The sequence below is a fragment of the Tenrec ecaudatus genome, chromosome 10, assembly GCF_050624435.1.
Source record: "Tenrec ecaudatus isolate mTenEca1 chromosome 10, mTenEca1.hap1, whole genome shotgun sequence".
Lineage (NCBI taxonomy): Eukaryota > Metazoa > Chordata > Mammalia > Afrosoricida > Tenrecidae > Tenrec > Tenrec ecaudatus.
The window spans coordinates 53,025,485-53,040,134 of record NC_134539.1 but is presented as its reverse complement, the minus strand read 5'-3'; positions in this window follow the sequence as shown (position 1 = coordinate 53,040,134).

Genomic DNA, 14,650 nt, shown 5'->3' with positions numbered 1-14,650 from the left:
GTCTAGAATATGACCTATTAGTTTTATTTCTCTTCCCTTGGACCTAAAGAGAAAGAATCCACTTTCTCATTCTTAGTTTGACATATATTTGTCCACATCAGCTCTTTCCTCTTTGGTAAAATATGCCCCAGATTCTTCTGTTTCATACTGTCCAGAATTGTTTCCCTGTTAGACATGTCCATTCTGACCTCACTTTCTTAAAGTGTAATACAAGAAACTTATCTCAGGACTCCAAGGAAATCAATCCATTACAGCTATCAGCTGACTTTCCAATCACTCCTGGGTTATGGCAGGTCATTTTCATCAATGCCACCAGGCAAAATTTCATCTAGAAGCTAGTGGTGACTTGAATATAAGGATCTGTGTTATTTTTCTGTAAAGTTACTTACAAGAAGTATAAGAGATTCTGGAAGAGAAAAGCATACGAAAGACATGGAAAGGTTTGGGAATGTTTGTCTTTACAGATGAATTCCATCACTTGTATTGGTTTGCTGTGGCTGCTCCAAAATATTACTGCCAACCCAGTGGTTAAAAAATCAGAGGCTTATTATCTCAATTATATAGGTCAGAGTTCAGACTGGCTTGCCTGGATTTCATAGAAAAGTCTGGTGGACTCTGCTTAAAGTCTCACAAGACTGACCTCCAGGTGACCGTAGGACTATGTCGCCTTTTTTATAGTTCACAGAGATGAATACAGTTTGGGGCTCATTCAGGTTGTCAGTAAGATTCTGTTCTATGTGTTTGTAAAAACTGAGGTTCCTGTCCCCCTGGCTGACTGTTAGCCTGGAATTATGTACAACTTTTAAAAGTCATCTGCATTCCCTGACTCATGGTCCCTTTCATCTTCAATTCCAACAGCAGCGGGCTGATTCTTCATGCTTCAAACCTCTCTAGTCGCAATCCTTCTTCTATATCATCTATCCTGCCATCCTCATCTGTTGTATACTGCTCCCACCTGCCAGAGAAATCGCTCTGGTTTTAAGAGTTTAAGTGATTTAAAAATGCAACCTTAATGCTTAAGATCCTCAACCTTAATTCCATCTGAATGATTCCTTTGCCAGGTAATGCAGCGTATTTATAGAAGGCAGAGATTAGGGCTTGGCTACCATCGGAGAACATTATCCAGTGTACCACACCTGTGAACACTATCTCTCTTGCTCAATTTTGGATTCTTAGGAAGCCTGGTGGCATAGAAGGTTCAAAGTTGGGCTACAAATTGCAAGGGAGGCAGTTTAAACTCACCAGCTAACTTGAGAGAAAAACACGAGACTGTTCCCATGAACATTTGTAGCCTGAGAAACCCTAAAGAGCAATTCTACTCTGCCCTGTAAGGTCACTATGAGATGAGGTAGACACAAACAGTGACCTGATATTATTTAATACTTGCTCATTTGATGATTTCTGATTTTTATAAGGTATTTCATTCCCTATGGTGGAGGATTCTCTGAACATAAGGACATTCTGCTGCTATTTTATCAAAATAAAATCATTCCACTAGTGTCTTCTTAAATTGATTTAACCCTGGTTTCGGGACTAAGGCTGCTTTAGTCCTTGCATTTTATACTCCAGTTCCCCATGCTGAGATTCACAGAAGCTAACATCACTCCATTAAGTCAAGCTCATCCCATGTCAGACCATAGCTCTGGCCCACCCTGGACAGTTGTCTGGTCCTTTTCGCTGCACCTGATGGCCCCTGGACTGAATTTCTCATGACAGAGGTGGCAGGAGCCTGCTGTCTCTGAGGACCCTATAAGAGACTGTGTAGAGCAAATCTCAGAATGGTCTTTTCAAGGGTTAATGAAACTGGTGATATTTGCCTGCCTAAGATCTTTGCATCATTAATTTAGATTTTGCCCCAGGGAACAAACTCGTGCCACTCTGGCTTGCTCTATTCAAAAAACTACGAAACAAACTCACTGCCAGTCAGTTTTTTCTGACTCATGGTGACCCTATAGGCACAATAGAGCTGCCCTTTGGGATTTCTGAGACTTTAAATCCTTAGGGTAGCAATGTGGTAGTTATATAAGCTGGTGTCCATTTAAGAGGATTAAGAGTGAAGGGGTGGAGTCTAGCCTGTCAATCATTGTATAGTCAATGAAGCCTTTGTGTGGGCATGTCCTTCTCTGGAGGATTATGGGAACCCCTGTATTTCTCCTTGGAGGCAAGACACACTCTCTCTCTGAGCTCACTCCCTGAGAGATGCTTTACTAGCAAGACACATGGTACTATGCTGATAGAACCCATGTCCTGGGAACTGGAAAAGTCATATGGAGACCCCTGTTAGCACCGAGATGCTTACGCCATTGGAACCACAAGATTCCCCACCCGCTGGCCTGTGATCTTCCTGTATTTGGCATTGTTGCATGTCTTTCATGAGTCTGAAGAAAACTTTATAGATCGGTATCAGACATATGGGCTAATAGCAGACTTATGGACATAATCTGGACTGGGCTGGGATGTTTTCTCAATATTCAATTGCTCTTGTATATAAAGCTCTTTCTTGTACACATATGAGCGTCTATGAATTTGTTTCTGTAGCCTACCCAGACTGACACAAGCAGTCAGCTCATCTTTTCTCCTTGAAGTGATTGGTAGTTCAAACCACTGAGCTTATGGTTAACAGCTCAATTTAGCGCCCACTATTCCATCAGGCTTCTTTGTCCTACACAAGGGCTATGTTTATTCCTTGAACAGAGCAGGCCCTCAGATTGAGATGTACTTCTTGAATAAAAAAATCTGCAATATATATGAAAACTATTCACTAATCAGAAAATGGGCCTTTGGTGGGCTGAAAGGACAAAAGTGGGTCATAAGTACCACCTGCTACAGATGGAAAGAACCTTAGCATATTGGAATCCTAAGTTATGGTTAGAAGTTAGTGAGCAGTGGATTGGGAGAAAAGGAGAAGGTGGTGCCAATGTAGGGATACCCACCTGCAGTTCCCTGTGAGGGGTCACCAGATCTGCAGATGAGGAGGGTAATTGGGATGATTTGGACCTCGCCTTGCTCTCGAAAGCAGCCTAGGGGCTTTTGGGCATTTCCCCCACTTACAGCTCAGCTCTGCTCACCATGACACAAGTTCTCCTGGGTTCCCCACTCTTGAGAATCGAACAGAATGATCTCCATTGTTTCCCCGCCCTGGTGACACAGCCAGGACTCCCTGTCTCTCCAAGCCAAGGAGATCCCTGCCTTGTTGCCCTAGAACAATGCCCCTCTACCCCAACCTGCCATGCAGGAGCAGCATGCTGTACCATGCATTTCCTGCCCTACAGACCAGCATGCCTTGATCCCGTGGGCTACTCTCTTCCAATACCCTGGCAACTCACTCTATGGCCTGTGCTTTCTGGGTCACCGGGTACCTGCATGTGTTACCTCCCCCACCCCCAATTTTGTCCCCTAGTGACTTGCCTGAGTCTGCTCCTGACAGCCCTCTCTTCCTGGGCCACACGCCACCCACTTGTGCCACTGGCTGCCCACGTGGTCCCGTTCCATCAGCAGCCCACATGTATTCCTTCTGCCTTTCTCAGCAACGCGCTCAAGCCCCGGTGCTATAAGCCCACTCTTCTCACATGGCAGGCTGACTTCTCATGGGCTTGCCCCCATGCTGGGGCCCCAGGACAGATTGTCTCACTAGGCTATCACAAGGACATCCACATAGTCTTCTGAAGGTGCTGGTTGCTGGAGACCTTGGAACCAGCTAATCTGATTTGTAAGGTAGAATTGTGGTTGTGATAATAGGGGGTGGAGGGGCCGGAAGGAAGCATTAAAGAACTAGAGGAAAGTTGTGTGTTTCATCGGTCCTATATTGCACACTGACTGGCTCATCTCTTCCTTGTGGCTTTCTGTGAGGGGATGTCCAATTATCTGTAAATGAGCTTTGGGTCTCCACTCCACGCCCTCCCCCACCAAACCCCGCATTCATATTGGGTATGATTTTGTTCTGGGTCTTAGATGCCTGATACCTGATCCCATCAACACCTCATGATCACACAGGGTCTAGCTAATCTTAATCTCTATTGGAATAATCCCATTTCTGAGCTCCTGTATATCCCCTAATAGCAAGGGTGCAGCTAGACCCTCGACACAGACAATTCCAGCTTTCTATGGAGAGACCCAGGCCCAATGAGACAGTAGATGGTGCTCAAACCCATGGCGTTGCTGGCTCCAGGTAGTTCTTAGACTTATTCTTAATAACTTCTGTGATAGAAAACACAGGATTTCTCCTCTGCACTATACACACCACATGCAGTGTACCACCTCAAGCTCCATCAACATGCCATGCAGGCTACAACCCAAAGCAGCAGTCACTACAAGAAAGTAAGACAATCCAATCGTACTGTCTGAAGAGGACCTGAACCTAGCTACATACATAGAAGAAATGGACTTTGAACTGCCACAGAAATAAATCTTCAGAATGCTGCTTAGAGTCATACAGGATAGGAGGGAATCAATAAAGGGAATGGAGGAAAAATAAAGATGATAGAGTCCACATACTAAAGAGAAATACAAGAGTTAAGGGACAATGCAGCAGAAACAAAGGAAATGGTATGAGACTTCACCAATACATTGGTAGAAGCAGAGAACTCTATCAGAAGCCTTGAAGATATCAAAGCAGAATTCAACAAAGACAATCAAACTAGATAATCAAGGAAACTGAAGAAAACCTGAGAACAGTGAACAATGCAGAGAAGCAATATCTGAATAACTGGGATACCTTAGCAAGATGGACTAGAGAATAAGGGAATTCCTGGAAGAAATCTTCCCCAACATAATAAGGTAGGATCAGGCAATCATCCAAAAAGCATAGAGGACACCAATTAGACTGAATCTAAAGGAAAACACACCAAAGCGTATAGTAATCAAATTATCCAACTTTGAAGAAAAGGTGAAAATTATAAGAGCAGTTAGAGAGAAAAAAATGCAGTCACCTATAAGGGTAATCAGATAGAAATATGCTCAGACTTAGCAGAAATCATGAAGAAAAGGAGAGAATGGAGTAGCATCTTCTGAAAGTTGAAAGAGAATAACTATAACCTGAGAATCCTCTATCTCACCAAATTCTCCATCAAAAAGAAGGTAAAATACTTTTTTTGAATAAAAACAATTTTTTAAAAACAAGCACTAAAAAATCACTTTCCAACTCACTTTGGACAGAAAACCAACATCCACAAAAGACAAACATGAGACCACTGCATAGTGTAACACTATCCAAAAGTACTTGCACTGACAGTCAATGTAAAAGACTTCTTTGACCAAGGGAGAAGGGAAGGTAAGAATGAATCCTCCACACATACATACATCCAACTAAGGAGGGAGGTAGGATAATATCTAACACAAAAGGCATGAGATGACAACAAAGAATCCACATATGGATGTAATTACTCTAAGGGTAAATGATCTGAATCAAGCTATTAAAAGAAAGATTAGCAGACTGGATTAGGAAACAAAGCCCATTAATCTGTTGTCTGCAAGACACATCTCAGGCTCACAAACAAATACAAGAGACCTGTAAATTTTGTTTATGGAATCCTTCAAAAGACGAAGAAGATACTGCAGTATCAACAAACATAGTAGGAAACTACAATACGCTGTTCTCCAAGAAAGACAGTCAGTGGGAAAGAAGCCAACAAATAGGCTACAGAACTAAACTACTTGCCCTGAAAAATTTACTCAGAGGTCTCACCCAACTACAAAAAATTACACATTTTTCCCCTCCAAGTGCACATTGCATGTATTCAAAAAGAGAAAACATGCTGGGACACAAGTCAAGCTTGAGCAAATTAAAAAAATAGAGGTCACGCAGGGCCTTTCTCTGACCACTATGCAATAATGCTGTAAATCAATGAAAAAAAGAACAACAACAACGAAACAAGAGCAAATACAAGGAGACTAAATAATTTACCTTTTAAAAAGGACTGGGTTTTGCCCCAAATTAGAGAGGAAATTAGGTTTCTAGAAATGAATGAGAATATAACATACAACAAATTTGTTGAATGAGATACAGCAAAAGCAGTTGTCAGAGGATGCTTGATAGCAATAAATGTATACATGAAGAAGGGAGAGAGCTGATGGTAAATAACCTATCACAAACCCTCCAGTAGTTGGAACAGAGTCAATCCTTCTAATAGCAAAAGAACAGAAATTATGAAAATTAAGGAAGAAGAGGAAAGGAGTAGGAGGCAAAGGACACACAGAGAAGCCTAAATACAGACATGTACATATGGAAGTATATTTATGATTATGGGGAAATAGACCTAGGTGCATGTATTTATAGGCTCATTAGTAGGGTAGCAGGTGGTCATTGGGCCTCCTCACGCGCACTCCCTCAATACAATAGCACCTTGCTCAGCTAAACGGTCATTCCATGATACCCACCTTCCCGACATGATCACTGAAGACAGACGTGTGCATAAGCAAACGTGGCGAAGAAAGCTGATGGTGCCCGGCTATCAAAAAGATATAGCATCTGTGGTCTTAAAGGCTTAAAGGGAAACAAGCGACCATTCAGCTCAGAAGCAACAAAGCCCACAGAGAAAAAGCACACAAGCCTGAGTGAACACGAGGTGTTGAAGGGATCAGGTAGCAGACACCAAAGAACAAAATCCATCATTGTGTAATCACCTACCCCACATAAACGCTGAAGATGATTGTGTGCATAAGTAAGTGTGGTGAAGAAGGCTGATGGTGCCCTGCTATTGAGAGCTATAGCGTCTGGGGACTTAAAGGCTTTAAAGTAAACAAACGGCCATCTAGCCCCGAAACTACAAAGCCCACATGGAAGCAGCACACCAACATGTGTGATCATGAAGGGGCACGGGGACCAGGTTTCAAGAAACAAAGATGGGGAAAAAATCATATAATCATGAATGAGGGGAGTACATGATGGGGACCCAATGCCCATCTGTAGACAACTGGACATCCCTTGCAGAGAGGTAGTGGGAAGGAGATGAGCCACTCAAGGTTCAGTGTAGCAATAATGAAACTCACAATCTTCTTCTAGTTCTTAAACGCTTCCTTCCCACCAACTATCATGATCCCAATTCTACCTTAAAAATCCAGTTAGACCAGAGGATGTACAACGGTACAGTTGGGATCTGGAAACACAGGGAATCTAGGACAGATGAACCTCTCAGGACTAACAGCGAGAGTGGCAATGCTGGGAGAGAATGGGGTGTAGAAAGGGGGAACCGATGTACATATAACCTCTTCTCTGGGGGATGGGCAACAGGAAAGTGGGTGAAGGGAGATGCCAGGCAGTGTAAGATAAGATAAAATAATACTTTATAAATTATTAAGGGTTCATGAGGGAGAGGAGAGTGGGGAGGGAGGGGGAGGGACAAAATGAAAATGAGCTGATTCCAGGAACCCAAGCAGAAGGTGAATTTTGAGAATGATGAGGGCAATGAATGCATAGGGATGCTTTACTCAATTGATGCATGTATGGATTGTGATAAGAGTTGTATGATCCTGGTAAAATGGTTTTTAAAAATAGAAAATACAATCCTCAAGATCTTTAAATAAAAATAAAAAGGAGTGATGAAAAAAAATCAGGGAAGAAATAAATGAGCTGGAAAACAAAAAACAATGGAAAAAATCAACTCAGTAAAAAGCTGGCTCTTCAAAAGTCTCAATAGAATGGACAAACTGCAAGCAAACCGAACAAAAGATAAGGAGCAGACGTCTATACCCAGGATGAGGGATAAAAAGAGGGAAATTTTAATGTACCCTAATGAAATTAAAAGACTAATTACACAGTACTGTGAAGGACTGTATCCCAAAGAATTCAACAAGGTGGAAGACAAGGACACATATCTGGAAAAACAGATCCTCCCCAAATTATCTCATATGAATGTCCAGAACTTAAACAGACCTATACCTAAAGCAGAAATAGAAAAAGTTTTCAGAAATGCCCAACTGAAAATAGCCCTGACCCAGATGGCTTCACAAGAGAATTCCACCAACCATTCAAGAAAGAGCTAGCACCAATTGCACACAAATTCTTTCAGAACATAGAATAAACACATTCTATGAAGCTCGTATGACACTGATATAATAGGTGGCCGAGGATCCTACAAGAATAGAGAACTATAGGCCCATATCTCTAATGAAGTAGATGCAAAAATCCTCCACAAAATCTTGGCTAATAGAATACAAAAATATATATATATGACCCAATGGAATTCATACCAGGGATGCATGGATAGTTCAACATTCGAAAAGCCATTGACATTATTCATCACATTAACAAGGGAAAGGAAAAGAACCACATGATTATATCAATAAAAGCAGAAAAGCATTTGATCATGTTCAGCATCCACTCCTAATAAAGATACGCAAGATGATAGGGTTAGAAGAAAATTACCTCAATATAATAAAAGCTATCTATGAAAAATCAACAGCCATCATTACAATCAATTGGAGAAAAGATGAGATCATTCCCACTGAAAAGGGGGACACAACAAGATTGCCTCCTCCCTGCTTCTATTCAGCACCATCCTGTAGGTCCTAGCTAAAAATAGAAGGCAACAGAGGATATCAAATGTATGCTTCGGGTAAAAGAAGAAGTGAAATGATTGTTATTTGCAGATGATATGATTGTATTTAAAGAGAAACCCAAAGGTTCTACAATAGGATTGCTGGAAATGATAAAGGAATAAGGTAGAGTGGCAGCATATAAGAACAGTAAGCAGACGTTAATAGGATTATTATCTACCACTGATGGGATTGCAGAGAAAGATATCCAGAAGGTAGTAGTACCTTTCACAATAGCTAAGCACAAATAGAAATATCTGGGGTATACCTAACCAAACAAAGAAAAGATCTGTATGAGGAAAACTACAAAAAATTATTACAAGAAACTAAAAGGGACCTTTACAAAAGGAAGAATATCTATGCTCATGGATCAGAAGACTGAATATTGTAAAGATGCCAATCCTGCCTAAGCACTATATAAACCCAATGCAATCTTGATACAAATTCCAAGAGCATTTTTCTTCCTAAGAAATGGAAACACTGACTACCAAATTTTTATGGAAAGGGAAGAAGCCCAGGATTTGCAAGGAACTCCTCAAGAAAAAGAACAACATGGACAGGCTTGTATTACCTGACTTTGAAACTTATTGTACAGTCACAGTTGTCAAAAGAGCATGGTACTGGTATGGAGATAGATCCTTGGACCAATGGCTAAGAAAAGAAAATCTAAAAATAAAAACATTAGTGTCTAGACAATTGATTTTTTGGCAAAGACCCGAGAAATATCCAAAGAGAAGCAGATCCCCTTTTAAATAAATCATGCTGGGAAAACTGGGTATCAGCCTGCAGAAGAATGAAGCAAGACCCTTACCTCACTCCATATATTAGAACAAATTTAAGGTGGATCACATACCTTGAGGTAAAACCCAAAACTTTTAGGATCATCAATGAGGAAATTAGGACAAAGTAAAGAATCTTAGATCAGGGAAAACATGGGCTATCAGAAATAAGGAAGTATACATATCCAGAGGAAGATAAAATAGATGATTGGGACCTACTAAAGATAAAACACTTGTGTACTTTGAAAGACTTTATCAAGAGAATAATAAGAGAGTCCACAGACTGGAAAAGGATATTTAGTAATTACATAACAGACAAAGGGCTTACTACTAAAATCTACAGAATCCTGCAAGCTTTCAACAAGAAAAAAAATGAATAACCCATTGAGGAGGTGGGCAAAAAATATTTGTGAACAGACAATTCACAAAAGAAGTAATCAGAATGGCCAATAAACAGGTGAGAAAATGCTCCCGATCATTAGCCATTCAGGAAATGCATAACAAAACAATTATGAGATACCACACAACACCACAAACAGCCCAACTCAAAATATCGGAAAGTAACAGATGTTGGAGGGGGTGGGTTGACATTGGAACTCTTATTCACAGCTGATGGTCTTGTAGATATGAGCAGCCACAGTGGAAAGTGATTTGCTGATACCTAAAACAGATGGAAATCTAGCTATCATATGACCCAGCAATTCAACTATTGTGCATACATATAGCCAGAAGACATAAGAAACAGACCACGACCAGACATCTTATCTCCAATGTTTGTCACTGCACAGTTTACAACCGCGAGAAATTGGAAACAACCTAAATCTTCATCAATAGATGAATGGATAAAAAACAAATAAACAAAAATCCTTGGTACATACACACAACGGAATACTACACATGCCTTAAAAATAGCGATGTAACTATGAAACACCTCATCTCATGGAAAGAGTTGGAGGATATTATGCTGAGTGAAGTTAGCCAAGAACAAAAGGTCAAGTACAACATGAGTCTCCTGAGGGAAGTTCAAACAGCACTACAGGCATAAGGGAAAATGCTCACAACACACAATCCCTGGGCTGAGGACTAGATATTCTCGCAAAAATCAGATCAAACCCAATGATTCATATGTCATTAATATCAGATGCAGAGAGCACCTGTGCTGAAAAGCATTCTTTTCTTCCCTCATATGCTTTTAAGGTCCACAGATAGGTGGGGGAAGACTAACAACAGCAATGGGGGGTCAGGCACTTGCCAATCCAAGAGGAGGGTCTTGCTGATAGTTCCACAGGAAAGGGGGAGTGAGAGTGGACTTTATTCTGGTGTGCCTATTCACAAAGGCGATGTTCCTGCGCAGAGCAGCTCATTCCAAAAGGAATGACTGCAACGCCAGCCACAGCTCAAGAGACATGGCATCTCCTCCCAAGATGACAGCCCAGAAGACACAGTTCAAGGAGAGTGTACCAGTCTGACCTGCCCACATGGGGGCAAATCAGGAGGGGAGTGCCACAGAGCAGCAATGGGAGCAAAGCCACGAAGTCCCCGAAGAATCCCGACTGTAGACTTCTGACTTGTGGGGCAGCACTTGACACCCCATCTGAAATAGTTGAGGATTACTCACAAGGGAGTCCCACTGAAAGTCTAAGGGTGCAACTGGGGAGAGGGGAGGGCAGTAGACTGCTCTATTCCTGAGCATGGGAATAGCAACGTGGTCTTACAGGATGCTCGCCTTTCAGACACTACTGATGAAGACTAAAAGGGGTATATGCTGCTAGATAAGTGGGACCCGGGATAGGTAACCCTGAAAAAACAGGGTCAGGACTGATGGTTTATAGCATGTCCTTCTCTGTAGTTAACATACAGATATTCATCTGCTCTATGTCTTGATCTTTGTTAGCTTTGTGACTACCTGTATTTTTCCTGTTTTTTTGTTTTGGGTCTTGGAGTTTTATCTGCACAAGGTATGCAGGATAGGCAATCTTACAGAGACAGTGACTGGACCGACAGTTCCTGTGGGACATGAGTGGGGAGGAGTGGGGGAGGTGAGCAGGGAACCAGCAATGACGGGTACAGGGGGATAGTAAGTATTCTAAAATTGATGGCGAGGAGTGTGTAGCTTTTCTGGTTGTGTCTGATCAATCAAATTGCATCTGAGAGGAATTACTGAGAGGTGAACGGTGGTTAAACATAACAGTGGGGTAGGAGGAAAACATAAATATATGTGTATTTGTCTATATAAGTATATATATGCACATGTAACATGGAAAGCAGAAGGACTTTGGGCTTCTACTTAAACCTTGCCTCAGTTCTAACAATGTAGCATTCTGTGATACCTTCTTAAATATTGGTATATATCATTTCAATTACCTCTGTTTCTTTTCTTTCTAGGGAAACTTTTTAGCCTAAAGGTACTTTAATCCTGTCATTGTATGTATGCCTATTGAAATGATATATTTGTAGACTCATAGGCAACCATATGAATGAATTGACTAATATGAGAGTCTTGTGTTCCTATTTTTCTTTTTGTGAATGAGGAAGGAGCAGATTGGTGCTTGGGTGATTGCAGAGATTAGGATCACGTAGAAAGGAGGGGAGATAAGCAGAGTAGGATATATAACGGGTCACCAGCTGCTTCAAGGACGAAGATGAAGCAAAGAGAGGTGCATAGGAAAACAAAACGGGACTGGTGTGGCTTTTCTCACATGACTTCTGTCCCTCTGGAGAAAAATGTCAAAGTTGCTAGGCAACCTTTTTAAATAAGATAATTAGGGAAACTGAACTCATAATATGTTAGCTAGCTGTAGCTCTATAACAAGTTACCCCCTCTTTCCCAAATGTAGTTGTTCAAAACAAGCTTGTTATTTGGACAATTCTAGGAGTTGTTGGGAAGTTCTGTTGAATTTACCTGAGCCTGGTAGAGAAATTCTCTTGTCTTCCTGAGGACCACTTGGGTGTCTACTGGTTGGATGGCTGTTGGTAAATCTACGATTGCCTTGCCTGGGATAACTGGTTCTACTTCACATGTCTCATCCTCTAGCATGCTGGTGCATGCATGTTTTCAAGTCACCCCTTACATCATTTGTTACAGTATCAGGAACATGGTCCTAAGCGCGATTCAGTGTTGGTGTATACTATCAATGAGTGTGGATACGCGGAGGAGTTCAACATTGGGCCTTTAGTGAAGCCAGCCTACTGCATGCAAGCGACTTCGTCTTAAGGACAAGGTGATACAATATCTTACAGAATTGAGAAGTAGAGAATTTCCTGGACTAAACATGGCTCTCGTGTGGAGTATTCTAAAGGCTGTAGGCAGAAGCTTCATGCTGGCTCTGAGCTGATGCAGGGACATGATTTGAGAAGACCTCTATATGAGCAGTCACTGTATGTGTGGAGCCATTTTCCTGCATGTACTGGGAGTGAATGATAAACCTTTAGAAGGGTACTTTTTGGAAGCCTGGTATGAATACTCCTGGGGAGGATCATGGCATTCTCAGTCATGGCCCAAGGTGCCAAGGTAGTGTTGAGCAACTCATTTCAAGTGTCTTTGTGCAGAGGATACCAAGTACGGGCCAGAACAGGACACGGGTGAACTTACAACAGCGTATTGTGATCACATTGAAAGTATTTGAAAAGACACTCTAGCTGGATGAAGCCAAAGTCCTAAAATTATGTAGGTATTAATCGTTAGGGCAACCAAATCTGGGACTTTGTGCTAAGGAAACCTCAGGCTGGTAGAATACAGAGACGTTCCTGTTCTATTTATACATTAATTGGAAAGAGTCATTCATGGCTAAATATACTACACCTTAGTCATTCCGTGAGTTGAGAAGGATGTCTTTCTTGAATTAGCAAGAAGTTAGTCACATCATTTTGAAGTCACATCATAATGCCTAGTGGTCTTTATTCACATATCTTGGAAAGAAAAGTAGCATGGATGAGTTCTCACTGGCATCAGGTAGGTTGGACCCACCATATTGATCTTACTTCTTTTTTTGAAATTATCCAGGATTCCCTCTTGCTTAGATCCACCATCAACAGTGATGGAAACAACAATCAAGAAATCAAATCTTTGGACAGGAATTTTTTAAGTGTTGAAGAGGAACAATGTCGTTTTGAGGATTAAAGTGTGTCTGGCCCAAGCCCTGGTGTTGTTTTTTTTTCTCAATCACTTTTGGGGGGACTCTTAAAGCTCTTATCACAATCCATCCATCATCCATTCATGTATCAAGCACATCTGTACATATGTTGCCATAATCACTTTCAAGACATTTTCTTTCTACTTGAGCCCTTGGTATCAGCTCCTCATTTCTTCCCCCCTCCCTTCCTTCCCCCCTCCCGCATGAACCCTTGATAATTTTTTTTTTCATGTCTTACACCGACTGCTCTCTCCCTTCACCTATTTATCTGTTGTTCATCTCTCTGGGGGAGGGGTGGAAGGTTATATGCTGATCATTGTGATTGGCTCATCATTTCTCCTCCCACCTTTCCCCTACCCTACTGGTATCACTACTCTCATTGTTGGTCCTGAGTGGTCCTGGATTCCATATATTGTGAGTCTCATCTGTACCAGTGTACATGCTCTGGTCTAGCTGGATTTGTAAGGTAGAATTGGGGTTATGATAGTGGGGAATACAGTAGGGAGAACCATGAAATAATTAGAGCAGCGGTTCTCAACCTGTGGGTCACAACCCCTTTGGGCAACGAACAACTCTTTCACAGAGGTCGCCTGATTCATAGTAGTAGCAAAGTTTCAGTGATGAAGTAGCAATGAAAATAATTTTATGGTGGGAGGTCACCACAACATGAGGACTGTATAAAAGGGTCACAGCATTAGGAAGGTTGAAAACCACTGAAATACTGCACCCTGACTGACTCATCTCTTCCTTGTGCCCCTTCTGTTATGGAGTGTCCACCTGTCTACAAATGGGCCTTGGGTTTCCACTCATCCACATTTATATATTTTTTCTGGGTCTTTGTTGCCTGATACCTGATCCCATAAACACCTCATGATCACACAGGCTGGTGTGCTTTTTCCACGTGGGCTTTTTTGCTTCTCAGCTAGATGGTCACTTGTTTATCTTCAAGCCTTTAAGACCCCAGACACAACATCCAACGCACGGAGAGGACCATAGGGCCAGGTCCACCATGAGACATGACACCCCTCATTGACCCATAGTGCTATGGGGGACAACACTGTAGATACAGTGTGGGAATTGTGCTAGATCTGACCTCGCCACACCAGGGAGAAACAGTAAGGGTGTGCAACAGAGCAACAAAGGGAGAGAAGCAATGAAGTCACCAAAGAATTCCCATAATAGACTTTGGGGTCATGACATGGCACT